The following is a 16,856-nucleotide window of genomic DNA, read 5'->3' as shown; positions in this document are numbered from 1 at the left end:
AATTAGACTCCTCTCAGTCCTAGTACCATTTATTATTACACCTTCCCCTGGTCTCTGAAGTTAGGACCTTTTGCAAACCATGACGGCGACAGAAACGAGGACGTGGCGAAACAAAAGATCTAATGAGCAGAACAATAGCTCAGCACGTGCGTTTTAAAACTGTGTACATTTCTTAATTTTCTTCTGAAAAATAATAACGTGAAATCATCAAAATTTGCGTGGTTCGAGAAAAGACACCCCGACGGCAAATTATTTAAATTTCCACTTGGAACTCAACACCGCTATCATACGTTATGCTGAAGTTAACTTGTGGTACCGCAAGAGATGGTGAACACTCCAGTCATTCATGAATTTCCAACAGAAAATATATAATCATTTTTAAATTGACGTCTTCCTTGGCGTTGCCGTCCTAACTGCTAAAGGTCCCTCGTAATCAAGACAGCGACTAACCGTCGATAGAAGTTTTCAAGGTAAGCTTAGAGATTATTGCTAGTTATTAAACGATTCTGAAGGCTATCGAAGTTATCACTTTGCAAAAATTTCCAGCCCCATGCGCCTCAAAAATTTTAATAGTAGTTACATTAATCCATCCGATGGTGAAAATAAAATGGCAGACGTAAACTTAAAAAATGACAAAGTGGTTTCATTCCGATAATTCTGCCACCCTCCGCACCTTATTTTTCTATACTTTACTTTAACCTGGATACCCCTGGGGTATTAAGTAAAACTACAGTAATAATGTAGTAATTATTAGTTTTTATAGTTAGCTGAGAGATTATAGCTGTTTATCAAAAAAAATTGCAGTCATTTACTTTACACCAAAATGTCAATTCTCCTTCCTTATCAGATGAGTGGTACCATCACCTGATGTTAGAGATAATCATAATGTAATAAAGCATTTATATTCAGAGGGAGTATCGATTGTTCCCAGGTGGCACGTACACGGATTACTTTCAGGTCGCTCGGACAGTCAAAAAATTCGGTAAGAATCCATATTTGTATGCTTAAAATTTATCTAGCCTTTTCTTGATAGATCAAGACGTAGGGCTATAATCTCGATTGATAAAAAATCTCTTCGCATTTCTTGTATTTAATTCTTGTTTTTAACTTGATTTTCGTTGTATCCACTCCTTTCTATCGAGTTTGCTTCAAACGTATGATTACTGGATGCTAATATTCCTTTCGAAGATTTGGTTGAAAGCAACACTCTTTGCCAAACAGATTATAACAGAGTAGAAGCTGGTCTCCACGTTTCTCTAAAACAACGATATTGCATTAGGTCATTGTGAGCAAATTCACACTTGTGAATATGGTCTAACGCAATTACCGTGTAAGGATGGTAAAGAAGGGCTTAAATATATCTCAAGAGGGTACGGCTAAGAGAGATTGAAAAATTACCCTCAGGTATACACTACCAGAGTGGGTATAGAAGAGATTAAAAATTAACCCTCAGATATACACTACCTAAGAGGGCACGAAAAATTGAATTCACACCAATTAATATTAGAAGACCGCTCTTTGACTGAAAGTTGAGGAATACACCGTCAACTTATACAATCAGTATCCTTCACTGGTTCCCAAATGTCGTTGTCAAGCTCGGTTATTCTTGACAGATATCTTTGCAATTCTCCATGATTACTCGACTCGAGGAGGATAAGAGCGTCCATGCAAAGACCTTTCTTATAGCAATTTTCTACCACTGAATTCGTGTTTTCCTAACGATTAAGCCCCATGCAATTTTAGTCATAGGACCATTCAGTCAAGGGAGGACTTTTCCCTTGCCTCGCCTAAAACCCCTTTCGGGGTTAGATACCGATGTAAGAGTATGAAAAATATCTCAAATATACCCGCTAATCGAAAATCTCTAAGCCTTGTTTTTATAATCTGATGTAAGTATGTCCAAAGAGAGTGCATTTGATACCTCAGTTATATCATTAACTAAGTAATCGATTCCCTTTTCCTACACAGGAAACAAGCAACCAAAATGAGTTTACAGGTGAGATCCTTAAATTGATATCTCCCTTTCTATCAATTCAGCCATTTCAGTCGACAGGCTGATGAAGTGCCCACAACAACTGGAGACTAAAGAAAACGTATCGTTTGCAAAATTAGTCCTCTCTTCATTGTCCTCTCAATGAAAGATAGGAGGATTTTTCTAGTCTAAACCAATGTTGTGTCCGTTGTTTAGAGGTACCAGTTGAATGGAACATTCCCAAAAGGGGAGTTACTCTTCATTGATTTATTGATGGTATGTGAATTTTTTGTTCAAATTGGTCGATACTAGTGTTTTTTTTTTCGGTGCAGGCTCTATTTGAGGACAAACTCCTTCACAAGGTGCAGCGTGGCTTGTTCATCAGCAAACCAAAGTACGGAATCTTTGTCACTGCCTTCTACAAGAAAGATCTTACTGTAAATGACCTCACTATTCGGGACCGCATTTTGGATGCTGTGCGTGACGTCGTCAACTATGCCCTGGAGTTGGAGGAAGCTAAAGGAAACGGTAGGATAGAAAGTTTAGCCATATAAATCATGTAGCGCTCATCCAAATAAATTATAAAAAAATTTTATGATATTATTACAAAATCCCTTTCATGAAAAATGAATTAAACAGTAGGAGAGGTTACTTAGGGAAGTAGGACACGTGACTTCTGGCCTCTGAAGCTTCCATCTTGGTATGACACATTACATGGTCTGATGCACTTTGAATTACTTCGAAATTTGGCAATATCGAATTAATTTTTTTGGTGCGTCCTGGCAAGAGTGATATTCTTCTCCCAGTGTTCGTTGCTGTTTAAAATAGTCGCTGAGAGTTATTTTGAGCAATTCGTAAATCTGAAATATCCTTCCTGGTTCGTCATTGCAATTTTCAGAGTCACTTACCAGGGCAATTGTGGCATTTGACCCAGACCAGTGGAGTGAATGGTATAAAGACGACCCCAAACTGGCAAATCTTGATAACCGTCCCCCGGGTAAGAAGCTTGTCCGTGACTCGCAAAAATTCCTGGACACGGGAGGAGATGTATTCTTTTTGCTTAAATCCAACTTTGCTGGAGAAGTGGAGAAAATTCTTCAGCGTGTTGAGAATAATATGAAAAATTTTTGTGACAATTTGGATGTGACTCACTCTCAGCCCCCGAGTAAGGTAAGAATTTGACTAGAACTGCTAAACATCCAAGTTTTGCACTGATAACGTTGTTGATCAAAGCAGAGCAGCAGTAATTTTTTTTTGGAGATTCTGTTTGAATTTAAATATACTAAACGAATGTGATTCCCCGTAAAAGATTCCTCTATCTTTGAGCATCCCTTTTCATTTAATTTGTACCTCTCTTCCTCTGCCGTTTGGAAGAGATCAAAGTAATAGATACTCATTTCCATTCAGTGTCATTGAAATATTTGGTTAAAAATTTTTCATTGTGAAGGTATGAACCATAATTTCATGTGATTTGCAGGAATTGGAAGGTTGCCTTCTCCAATCCAATTCCACTGTTAAGAATCTTGGTCCCTATCCCTTCTTCCTCCCTTCACCCCCTCCTCCCTCTTTTCCACCGACGGCTACATCTGAGATTAAGCATGTCTTAGCTTGAGTCGAGAGAGGAGAGCGCCTTAAAACTACCTTTGAGTATGAGACTCTATTTTTAGTTAACTGGTGATTGACAAATAGATCCCTGTGACCTTTTGTTGTATTTTATTGTTTCCTCAGCGGATCATCCAAAATTCCTTTACTGATGGATTAGCAAATCCCTGTGACGCAGAGAGCATCAAGAATTACATTGTCAAGAATGAAGGAGCGTTGTCAGGATACCCTGGATCATGCTACCTTCTGGCACAGAAGTTTGAATTCAACTGGACGGTCCTCGGAAACATGGACAAAGTAATTACATGAAATTCTCTTGCTTTAGACCCTTGACTGTCTCCTGAAAATGAGAGAATATTAACCTTTTCGAGCCTTTTCATTTTTAGTTGTCAGCATTAAAAACAAAACTAACCATGGAATCGGTTTATATGAAAAAAAAAGGTTTTCTTTTGAAACGATAGGTAGATTCTTTTGGAACGCCGGAGAAACGAACCCTAGGAAATACCTTTAAATCAAATCGAAATTTATAGTCTTAGCTTTGGTGTCTCAGGTCCTGACTCATCAATTATATAAATGTTTAAAATGTGACAGATTCAAAGAGGGGACATGATCGGGAGGAAAAGTGGCACAGACACAATCATTTGCCACACGGACAAACGTGCTCACATCTCACGCGTGCATGTGGAACTCGACGTTCCACCATTGAATGGTCTTTTGAGGCATAAGCGCGTTTTTCGGGTTTCAATGCCCTACGGCCGAGCGGACCTACCAAGCCAGGAAGAAGGGTTGATGTACATGCACTGCTGCAACAATACGGAGGTTTTCAAGACCATTCTGGCAAACATCGCTGGTAATGACAAGCATTCTAAACTTGGTGACGTAACCGTTGATAGCTTGATCAGCGCAGTCCGCCCAGTACAAGGAACCTTCTATTATGTGCCGAGCGCAGAGGAGTTGAAGTTATCCACTATCAAGGAACGAAGGTAAGACAGGTGTCCACTCATATTTCAGGTTTTAGAAAACTGATAAAATTTACGATATATTTTACGGACTATCTTGGGGTGGAAGGGGGGTGAGGAAAGAGAGTTTTGGTATGAGTTTATTCTATTTTCCCAGTGATCCCAAAGGCCAGTGCTGTGGCTGCATTGATACTTTTGAACGCGCAATTGGAAATGTTTTTTACTGTTATTGATAACTATGCAGAAAATGTAAGCACCTAAACGTATAAATTGGGTTCAAAATTTTTTCATGCTGAGAATAATTTGCAATTAATTTTTTCAGTGCAGAAAATTAAAGTTTCATTAGTTTTGGCACTACCGCTCAGTAACGAGTGTTGGGGTCTCCAAAGTAATGTTCCCAACTTCTTATGGTTCGAGAGCTCTTGCAAGATTGCATCTCAGCCACACATCACAAACCACATTGCTGATGAGATAGAATAAGAACGAGATGTTAAAAAAAACGCATAAAGAACACTAGAAAAATGGGAGATGTTAGTTTACAAAGGAATCATACTACATTCCTTTACTGTAACAGAATTTTTTGCTCTACAGGTTTCAAATCATAGATTTTTGGAACATACGAAGCCCATCAAACGAGTAGCTGTTTTACAATCAGAAGGAATACCTCCACCGTATGACAACCGGTGGATACCACCCCGGAGACCCTCCAAGTAACCGAGTCCTTGGCCTGTTAGACTACGGCTTTCAGCAATGGAACGACCAATGGTACAAACGTCGGGAAATGCCTAAAATTCCGCACCTCTTCACGATGTTAAAGCCTACAAAATTGAGCAAGGTGAAAGAAGCGTCTGTCATGATACGGAAAGGATGGGCTACAAAGGTGTCGCTAGGACGCCTGTTTACCACAAACAAAGTGCAAAAGCTGCGTGCTTCAGAGCAGCCATTCTTCGGTTGTAAGGCCGACTTTTTCAACCTTCGCCCAGACGAGATCATAGTGGGAAGGATGCCCAAATGCTTCTCCCTAGGTCTTGGCAAGGCCGTGATGCCCTATCTCCATGAGTACGAAGTAATTCCAGCCTTCTACAAGGGTCTGAGTGAGGCAGCCGGAATGGGGCATGTGGTTCCTGATTACGAGAGGCTGGTACAGAATGGCCTGGGAAAAATGATAGAGGAATTGAAAACCGAGAAAGGAAAAACTGCAGAGAAGTAAGACTTCATAACTGCCTGCATCCTGGCTTTGGAAGGGATACAGAAGTACATGAGGAACTTTGGATTTTTGGCTGGTTACTGTGCTGACAACAGTGGCTTCGCGATATCTGAGGCTCAGAAACAAAACTTAAAACAGGTAAGACTCGGAGATTTTTTTAAATATCGGGGTCAACAGCCTATTAAGCCTTTTAAAACTTAAAATTCATCGATCCGCATGGCTCGAGGTGGCTGCTTCATCCAAACCTGTAGCAGTAGTAATAAGTAAAATTAAATGCAATGGGAGAAATCCCGAAAGCGTAGTCCTTGCCGGAGACTTGAGTTCATGTGATGTCTAAAAGTATGATATATATATTGTCAACGCCGTGGATTCTTTAGAATCCTGTAAGATTAACTACTTTATTAATCCTACCTGCCTTCGAAGTGAAAGCGGTCTATGGGGACATCTGTTTTAATATAGTGAGAGTTTTCAGCACAGCGGATAATAACAAACATAAAGAGGGAGGGTCTTGAACTTTACCTGAGAGAAATTTTGGTTTCCAAAAGCACCATTGACTGTTTTACGAAATATACTCAAGTTTAAAGCAAAATAATTAATCTCTCTTAAACAGATAGAGACAAGAATGAAGAAGATTTCAACCGACCGTCCAAAGACGTTCGTTGAAGCTGTTCAACTGTTATACTCATATCACTGCTGTTTGCACCTCATTGGAGAACCAACATCTATTGGACGTCTGGATCAAATCCTATTGCCGTTCCTGCCGGGTACATCTGCTGAAGACGCCCAGGAAATCATTGACTGCCTGTTTGTCAAACTCTGTGGACATGCTCATGTCAACTCGCGCCTGTTGAATGATTTGGGTACTTGGGGTATGACAGCAGTACCGTACGCTTCCACAGGGATGTTTCCCAACGGTGACACCATCAACCAATGGGTTCAGCAGGTGAGCTGAGGATTCTGGTATTTCAGTACTCTTTTTCGACGTCAAGGTTAAATTTGTCATGCTAGTGTTATGATGTTATGACTCTACTGACCTTTCCGACCTTTTACGGTCCAAAATAATCGCCGTTCTGCCATTCTCTCTTTAAATTTCGTAGTATTTTACTTCCAGTTGATTACCGACATAACGTCTTACTTCTACCTTCTAGCTTACGTTTAAAAAAATATGCGAAGAATTCACCAAATCCTTTGTTCTCCCTCGAATTACAGACTTCAGAATTCACTCATTTTTCTATTCTCTCTTAAATTTTAGGCAACAGAGCTACAAGAAATTTGTCTAAAATCCGTTCACTGATGATTGTAGGTCTTGCTTTTTAGATCACTGTAGGTGGTTACAAGGCAAATGATGCAGCAGAGCCAGAATGTGGTTGCAATGACGTGACAATCATGTGCCTGAAAGCCTCACGTAGGCTTCCACTTAATGCCCCGTGTTTGTCCCTTCGAGTACATAAAAATATGCCGCAGGAGGTACGAAGAGCGAATTATCTATCTGTCTGTCTGTCTGTGCATATGTATATGTATACATAAGGAATGAACCCAATGTGAACAACCACCAATGATAAATTAATGCTGCATTTGCTGGAATATGGACGAGCGGCCGCATGGCCTCTCTTAGGATTAACATCATCCGGTTGACCAAGTCCTTATTTGTACTTAATCAACGTACTATTAATGCGGTAAAGTATAAACTATCTTATGTTGGTTGTAAATTATATTGCCCTTGTGCCCAGCTGGAGCTATTCAGCTTTAGTCCTTAAGGGTGATACGTGCGCCACTTAAAACTGCTTACAATTGTCAATGAAGAGAAAGTCGTCTTAGTTGTATGATTCGACTATTTTTTTTAATGTAAACAGGTTCTCGAGGAGGCCGCTAAAGCGATTCTAAGTGGTGGGGCCCATCCACTTTTGTCCCATGATGAACACCTAATTCAGGGCCTTCTAGAGGCTGGAGACGCTACAGACGTGCCAGTGAGCCTGAAAAGCGCACGGAATTACTGTTGTGACGGTTGCTACGAGCCAATATTTCCAGGAGAGACAGACTTCTCCCTGGCTTATGTGCCACTGTTACAAGTGCTTGAAATGACAATCAACCATGGCTCAACGTACTTGCTTGCTGGGCCAAAGTATTTGGAGGGTGTACCACAGTCTCTGCCAACAGAACATGCGGAAGAGATTAACAGCTTTGATAAGGTAAGGTCCTTCTTTATATTCTCTTTCACGTTAATCTTCTCTAAGAGGGGAGGGGGGCCGGAGTGCTTTCATCCCCTGCGTTGCTTTCGCTGTGAAACACGCTCTGTTCCAGAAAGAAAGCGAAGGTTAGGAGTTGAGCATAATTTTCTATGTTCAGTGGTTATCAATCCAACATCTTTAGGAAGAAAAAAAATACGACGGAACATCCATTCAGACCAGTTTGGTAAAATGTCTTTTAGAACACGGGCTTCCCTCTGTCCCCTCCCGTCGGTAAATAAAAGGAATTGATGGAGATCTCTCCAATGATATGCTTCGCTTTGCCTGCAAATATTTGGAAACGATACTTGTGCTGGAGAAATGTTTTGTGGACGACATAGTTTGTCATTTCTCTCCCTTATTTAAATGTTTATTGATTGTTCTTCAGGTCAAAGAGATCTTTGCCACGCACCTTAATGTGCGAACTGGGTACAACCTTTTCTTTCTGCTTCTCAACTATGACAACATTGTGCAGTACTCTCCTAGTCCTCTGCTCTCTTCCCTCATCCGAGGTTGCCTTGAAACACAGCGGGACATTTATAACGGTGGTGCTAATCACACACTTGTTGGCGTCCAATTCATCTCTTTTTCCAACACTGTCGACGCTCTGTACGCCATCAAAAAGCTTTGCTTTGATCGCGACTCGGCTCTAATTTCCTTGGCCGAGTTAGTTCGGTGCCTCAAGTGTGACTGGGGATACAACATGCAAGAGCCCTTCCATGACGAGATTTCTGGCACAACCCGAGGTCAGCGGCTGTCGGACACGTACAAGGCAGTACGCGAGACAGCGATTAACTTGCCAAAATTTGGAACCAGTGCTGGTGCGGAGAACAAAGACATCCAAGAAATTACTAGGTGAGTTGAATTTGGAAGCCCCTAAGAACAGTTTGATATTCTTTCTTAACTTTATTGTTGACTTATATTTTACAATTTTATGAGGCAAGTTCGTCCAAAATCACCAAAGACGCGTGTAATCCTCTCGCATTATGATGTGAGATAAAGGAAAAAAAAACTTTCTTTATTCTTACTTTGTCTTCACTGATTATTAACCATCATGACGTCGTTGTCTATTCGCTACTAACGGGTCATGGTCAACGTGTCATTCAGTGTTTATTAATAAGGATGTCACGAGAAGGAAATTGAACCAATGTCTCTCCGAGTTAATGCGAACTCTTTAAGAGATGAACTTTATTGTTTGACAAAACGAACACGTCGTGTATCATTATTGCTTTAGGATTAAACAGGTTGCCTCTCATCTTAGCACCTTTTTTGCTTAAGAAATTTTTATAATTTTTGCAGTTGGCTTTCAGAACAAGTTACAACAGTTGTACGTAAAGTATCCCGCCCGAGTCCGGAAGCTCATCAACCTCTACTCGAGTTGATTGACAGCCTAAAAAAAAAGTACTCGGTGCCAGGAGCACCATGGGATGTACTGCTGCCGACAGGATCAGGGACATTTGAAGGATACGTTGGCTGGGGAGCAGGATGTGGGGCTTCAGCTGATGGTCGGCGATCAGGCTCACCCATAGCCTCCGATTTCGGTGCTGCTACCACGCCTCTGGATAAGCCATCAATACCAAAGAGCTTTGATATCTATAAGTAGGTTTTTAAAAAAAGTATTCACTCACACCCACGCACCCAAAAATTTGACAAAGACGATATCTTATACAAAAATTGGTTCAGTTGCGGGCCTAGTGACAAAAAACACCTAGGGTTGTGCTTGTTTTTGAACAAATGATATTGCATCAGTGCGTTTTTTTCATTCGATTCCGCGTTTGAAAAGTGCTTGTTGGTCGATCCGTTTACACATGCACTAAACATTCCAAGCACCGCATTGATCTCCGCATGATCCTGTTCCACGTATAAATTCTAGTGCCAAACTTTTGCTAAGGTGATATAACCACCGTAAAATGACATCTGTATGAGTCGCACGACTGAAACATTTTGTTCTAGAACTAGGTCTCGTTCGTTTCCTGGCTTTCGTTTCTTTATACGTACAAGGCTTTCGTTTCATTTATATTTAGATCTTTGAAGAGCTGGGATATGCACTCTATCAACGTTGGCTTCGCAAACGGCGCAGAAATCGGTTTGAAGATTATGGAAGACTTTAAAGAGAGTGACTTGGTTGAGTTCTTAAGGAATTATGCCGACCTAAAGAGTATTGGAGGAAACATTTTAACAGGTGATTCATGCTAAACATTACGACTGAAACACTCTCCCCGAGTATACATATGTACATATGTTGAAAAAATTAATTAAGGTTATTAATTGCGCTGGTGCATGGGTTTTTTTTAAAATAAAACTTTTCAATTAGGTTGCCGATCAGAGAGAGCACAAATGTTAGAAGAGAGGGGACTCTGTTTAAAGCCAAAGGGAACCCTGTGCCTGAAGCGCAGAAACTTACGACTGACGAAGCCAGAACCCTCTTTGGTCATACAAACTACAATTGCACTAACTAGCCCAATGATAACAAGTCAAATTATATTTAGTTTTATTGGGGGGCATTGCGCTGGAGAAATTAATCTTAAGGGGGATCCCCACAAGTGATATGCGTCATGGTAGAGAATAACTGAGTTAATTTTTCTCTAGGGCCTGGTGCAAGCAGAGAGCATTTAATACGGTAAACACTCTAACAACTTGTTGTTTTTCTTTATAGTGACCTGTGCCAATCCTGAAACACTAACCAACGCCCAAAACAACCCAGAACAGTATGATCTCATCCGCGTTCGCACAGGGGGCTGGAGCGAGTTTTTCATTACTTTCTTCACCGCACATCAGAAACACCAGGAGAGGAGAATGTATTACCATGCTTCTTGAAGTATTGGATTCCTTGACCCATCGCCGTGTTGTGGCATATCGGTCTGTTTACTTAACGTGTGGATTTATTGAAATGAAGTTGAACGGTTTTCGCATGGTTTTCAGCAGGAAAAAGCTTATAGTTGACGCCTTTTTCATTATAATCTCTCTATGTCAAGTTCTGAATGTAACCACTACAAATTTAATGCAAAAAGTACTGCAGTTAATAAATAGAAAACTATGATTTTGTTCCAATAGCCCATTTTCGTATTATCTTTGGTCTCATTTTCGAAGTGAGTCCTGGTGCTCACCGTTTTATATGAATAAAATTTTTCATTCACATGCAAATTAAACTCATTTTCATAGTGATAGTGAGCTAGCCTGTTTGATGTTGTCGGGAAGAATTCCATAGGCTGGGTTCCCCGAAACAGAAACATCTATGGCCGTAACTTACTAGCTTGACAGATGGTACTTACAGTAAGTTATTGGAAGAGGATCTCAAATTCCCGGTGGGTACACAGGGCTTGAGCAGTTCAGCAATGTAGCGAGGGGCCTGGTCTTTGTGGGCTAGTAATAATATCCTGTGATTAATTCGCCGGTTAACTGGAGGCCAATGTAGCTGCTTTAAAACAGGTTTGATGCGTTCGTACTTCTTGGTACGAGTAAAACCCGGGAAGCAGCATTCTGGACATTTTGTAGGCGATCGATCAGAAATTTGGACATTCCATACAATAACGAATTGGCATTGTCCAGCTTAGATGTAATAACTGCGTGAACTAACTTTTCGGTGTCTGCTATAGATAAACGTTCTCTTATCTTGCTGATGTTTCCAAGGTGGAAGAAGCAGGCTTTAATGTTACGGTTGACGTGTTTATCTAGTATCATGTGCATATCGAAAATGGCTCCAATGTTTCTCGCAGAAGGGGATGGCTCGATCCGTTTTCCAAACACATCAATGCACTACATTACTGGGGTGGACGGTGTCCTGCACTCAAGATCAGTAGCGAAAATATGAGAGTTTGTCCGGGAATATTTACGACCGCTCTTAGGAAGTAAAAATACAGTCAAATTCTCAATGAAAAACATCTCACCTTACTTGCACAGTGCATCGCTTGTTGTTTTACTGCTTACTTTGTCATTAAGCCATTATAGCGAGTTATCCATTTCTAGGTTTCCTACTCCTTGCGTTCTTCTTGGAGCCTGGGCGTTGACCGTTTTGTAGGTTGGTAGTAGTATCTTGTAATTAATAACTGGAAGCCAGTGTAGCTGCTTTAAAACAGGTTTGATGCGTTCGTACTTCTTGGTACGAGTAAGAACGCGGGTCGTAGTATTCTGGACATTTTGTAGGCGATCTATCAGAAACTTGGTTAGTCCATACAATAAAATATTGGCATTGTTTAGCTTAGGTATAATGAGTGTGTAAATCAACTTTTCGGTGATAAACATTCTCTTATCTTGGCGATGTTTCTAAGGTAGAAGAAGCAGACCCCACAGATGCTCGTGACATTTTTATATAGTAGCATGTGCTTATCGAAAAGGTCTCCAATGTTTCTGTTACTGGAGGTGAACGGTATCGTGCATTTAAAATCAGTAGCTTCGTCTCTTCTCTGTTCAGATTTTGTTTATTGTACACCATCCTCGCCCCTCTCTTAGCTGTAGAACCGAATTTACGAGGAGATAACATATTTAAGTCTTTCCAGATGTATTTATGTATGTACAGCCTGTTTTCATATTTGTTAACGTGTTACATAAAAAAAAAAATTACGACGTCTGAAAATATACCTCCTTAAAGTAGAAAAGTCGTCGTCAGCGGAGATGGATATTGTTTTTACCGAGCTGTTGCTCGCTGGAAGGATGAAATAAGCGATGAAGAACAATAGGAAATCCCGTGGTCAAGTAATAGTTTATTTGAGAAAAAAACCAAAGGTTTGTAAGCTGTCACTTTTCTTCTCGAACTCGTTGGAGGATCTTATCAGGAAAAGCAAGATCTCGAGAGCTCCGGCAGAAACTGAGGACATGTATTTAGTTGTGTATCGCTCCTTAAGCGGTCTATCTGTACCCACTCATCTCCGCAGAAGAAAGGGTTAATTTGTGAGCCGATTTTCAACGCTGGTTTGCTCTCATTGATCACAACAAAGAAGCAACATAGGTGTTAAATCACTTCATGCTGATAGTTAATGCCCGTCAAGTACACCTCCTGCTGCCTCGAGGTAGCTGTTGTAGTGTTCTCTCCGTATTATTAAGCCAAGAGAAAGCTAGAAGTAGAATTAAACGAGTAAAAAAACTGAAAAGGCTTTATTGAGTTATTTGTTGGCGATTTATAGCTCATATCTTTAAACTTCGGTACCACACGATGTCAATTTCACAATAACCCTTGCGCATGGACAAAAGTTAATCGTTGGACTTTACTACTTATTTCATGGGTGTTAAAACAAAAACTTACACTGCCTATGTATCAACAATATCCAAATCTATTTCTGATAAAAAAAGCGGCGAAAAAGCGATAATCTCTCTCCAAAATCGTAGTCTTGGACGTCGAAACAGTCTGACAACACGGTATGACTGCTAATTTTTTTCTGTTGGAGGTCCCTCTTGACCTCTCCAAATTTTATCAACATGAGATTTTGCATTTTCATCGAAGATTCCCACCATATAATTTGTTTAGATATTTCCGTAAAATAAACAAAATCACGATTTTTTTCATGGGTTTGTCAACATATACAAATGAAAAAGGTTTTCAGTTGCTTTTTCATATTGAATTTTTGTTACACTCAACTCTCTTGATACCACGTTTCTTTCATAGCCACTTGAGAGGTTATAAACAGCATAATGACTGCAACTCAAGGGAATGTCTTTTGGTGCTTTATGAAAGCTCTGAGACAAATAATAATAGAGCAGTATTTATGTCTGCCTCTGATAAAGTAAACAACCAGTGGTTTCCGCGTTTTTTTACGGAAGGAATCATTGAATATGAATATTTTTTGTGTATCCTTGTCCACTTCATCAAACGGAATGATATCACCATTATCATAACATCATAACAAACTTGTTGGCTCACACCTCTCAAATTATCAATCATATGTTTGCACTTGTATGTTCAATATTTTTAACATAAAGAAACCTTGTTATGAAAACAGCATTGGTACCATTACCATGTGGTACAATAAATTTGTCTTGCCTTCACCAGGAGGGGAAATAATAAGCATTCTGAATGTATCCTGTGGCATACATAAATATACCTTTTTAAAATTGTTTTCTTTGTCGTCATCAATGTCATAATTGGGGATATTCATCTATATGTAGCACTCAAAGAAAGAAAGTTGTTCAACAAGGTGGAAGCTTGTGGTCTTCGCTGATGAGATTGACTCCAATGTTAATGCCACTGGACAAAAAAGCCATCGGACCCCTGTTACTGGAGCTCTGAGTGGTTTGAGTAGTCTCGGGGTAAATAAGCTGATTGGTAATGGTGTTAAAACTGGTAGTATATAATACCTCACAATGGTCTGGGTATAGTGACACAATACCGAGATTTTCTAACACCAAAACAAAAATCAGATCACCAAATGGCCTTGAAAAATGGAGGTCAAGTGAGAATCGGACCCACAAGAAAACAATAGGGTGGTTTCCTTGGAACTCTTCTTGCAAGTGTTGGTATTCCTCTTTTGTGGCGTGAGTGGCCCAGTGGTCAGAGCGCTGGACTCTGGGTCGGACGGCCCGGGTTCGAGTCCTGGATGGGGCACTACGTTGTGGCCTTAAGCAAGTCGCTTCACTCACCTTGCTTCGTCTTCTCGGATAAGACGTTAAGCCGGAGGTCCCGTCTCCTGCAGGGTTTGGGGTAGGAGACGTTAATTTCCCACGCACGAGATTACTGTGTGATGGATGTCCTTCCCTGGGTTGGGTTGGGTGGATTCTGAGGGCCACAAGTTTATTAGCTATGCTATTATGTGTTACCCTCGTAAAATAAAGTCTTTATTATTATTATTATTATTATTATTTGTTCAATGTTTTAACAGGGAAGGCTTGCAGGTTGATCCTCAACACATATCAAGGAGATCTCTTCCTGTGTATCTGCCAAAACAATCAAAATCAAGCATTGATAAAAAAGATGGTGGTTTAAATATTCTGAGACCTGAACTTTGGCAACCACCCCCATTTCTTGGCAGTTGGAATGATAATCCGATTAGTATGGGGTTAAAAAAGTAAATAAAAAGAACAACAAACAAAAAAGCAAAAAAGGGAAAGGAATACTAGCGGGCAAAAATTACCATTCAAAAGCATTCCGATTCTGGGATCAATTCTCTGAGATTCTTTGGTAAACCATTGTTTAATTTTGATTTAGCTTGAATCAAAAATCTGGGATAAAGATTTTCAGAGGGGTATATAGCAGAGAAAATGTACCCGCAAAGATTGCCAAAAAAGAATGTGGGAGTATCAATCTTGATACTCAAATTGGTATAGGTACACATTGGGTCTGTTACAGAAATACAGAAAATATTTGTGAATATTTTGATTTATTTGGTCTGACAATGCCACAAGAAGTGAGAAAGTATTTGAATACAGCTGGAAAGCAGTTGATCTGTTTATCAGATAAGATCTAAGAAAGAAACTGTTCTTCGTGGATATTGGTGTTTATATTATCTGAATGAAGGACAGAAAGGAGTGTCCCCTCTTGACACCATTCATAATGTGAATTTTAATCTAATAGATCCTAAAGTAAATCACAGACTCATCATAAATTATTTTTAAAATATAAAGAGATATTATATGGTTAACTCTATTGCGTGAAACAAAAGAAACAGACTAATATCTATGGGTTGACAAAGGTAAGGAGTTCTGTAATAAACATCTCAAAGAGTTATTGGACAAACATGACACGACAATATACTAAAGAGAAAATGAAGGAAAAAGAGACTGTTGTTGAAAGATAGAATTTAAAAAGAAGAATGATATCAGAATCATAAAGACTGTAGATATGGGTATAAGGTTGCAATTGTCTGCTCCTATGATAAATAAAGCAAACCAGTTCAGTATATAGAGGAGAAAATGCAGTTCACAATTTCATGGTAAATATGCTAATTGCAGCTGAATTATGTAAAAAAACCAATGAAGAAAAATTTTAATAAACCCTTAGAAATGACTAAGGCGAAGAAAAATTTAAGAAAGCTGATGAATGTCATATTTGTGATTAAAAATGTTTTGACAAAGATATTAAAGTGAGAGGTCATTGTCACATAACTGGAAGATAAAGATGATCAGCTCATCAACATTGTTATGCCAACATTTTAGATTAAAGGCATAAAAAATCAAGGTACCCACTATCTTCCATAATCTACAATGATATGACAGTCACTTCATTATGTAAGAGATTGGTGAAATGGCTAAAAAGTATACATAAAAAAGCAAAAAAGGTGAAGAAAAAGAGAAGGAAATAAATGTAATACCAAAAAACATGGAAAATATATCGCTTTCATGTTAGGGTAGCATTTTGTGTTTCTTTAAAGTTTCCAATTTATGAGCTCTAGTCTTGATAAACTGGCAGGCAATCTGCCTGATGAAGAAACAAAAAAGGAGTTTTTCCATATGATTATATGAGCAGTTCTAATAAATTTAATGAAAAAAATAATAAAATTAAAAAATTACCAAACAAGGGGATTTTACAGCTTTCTGAATAATGATCACATATCTGACGATCAGTATAAACATGCAAATTAAATTATTTGGAACACATTTAATCTCAAAATAATGGGAGATTATCAAAATTCACATTTGAAGTCAGACATTCTTCTCCTTCCCGAATTGATTAAAAAAATTTCAGAAAGAATTGTCTGAAATTCTATAAACTCGATGCTGATCACTATTTACAAGTCCTGGTTTGAGTTGGGATGTTATGTTGAAAATTACCAACATCAAACTAAAGCTGATGACAGATATTGATATGTTTCAATTCATCGAAAAAGGAATGCAGGGTGGTATTTCATATACAGCCAACAGACATTAAACAGAAAATAATAAATACATGAAAAATTATGAGAAAACGCCCTCAAAGTATATTATGTATCTTGATGCTAATAATCTGTATGGTTGGACTTTGAGTC

General features: G+C 39.2%; 1 pseudogene across 1 annotated transcript; it reads left to right on the top strand.

Moving 5' to 3' along the window:
* The first annotated feature begins 887 nt into the window (after window positions 1-887).
* LOC113683352 (uncharacterized) lies at window positions 888-11,016 on the top strand (annotated as a pseudogene). Its single transcript, XR_016180852.1, has 14 exons — window positions 888-982; window positions 1,969-1,996; window positions 2,305-2,500; window positions 2,871-3,142; window positions 3,701-3,871; window positions 4,166-4,557; window positions 5,125-5,878; window positions 6,351-6,683; window positions 7,058-7,207; window positions 7,594-7,929; window positions 8,354-8,820; window positions 9,265-9,564; window positions 9,990-10,147; window positions 10,622-11,016. The product of XR_016180852.1 is annotated as an uncharacterized LOC113683352 (transcript).
* The last annotated feature ends 5,840 nt before the right edge of the window (window positions 11,017-16,856 follow it).

The sequence above is a fragment of the Pocillopora damicornis genome, chromosome 11 (assembly GCF_964200805.1).
Source record: "Pocillopora damicornis chromosome 11, jaPocDami1.2, whole genome shotgun sequence".
NCBI lineage: Eukaryota > Metazoa > Cnidaria > Anthozoa > Scleractinia > Pocilloporidae > Pocillopora > Pocillopora damicornis.
This window is presented reverse-complemented; position numbering and strand designations above follow the sequence as displayed.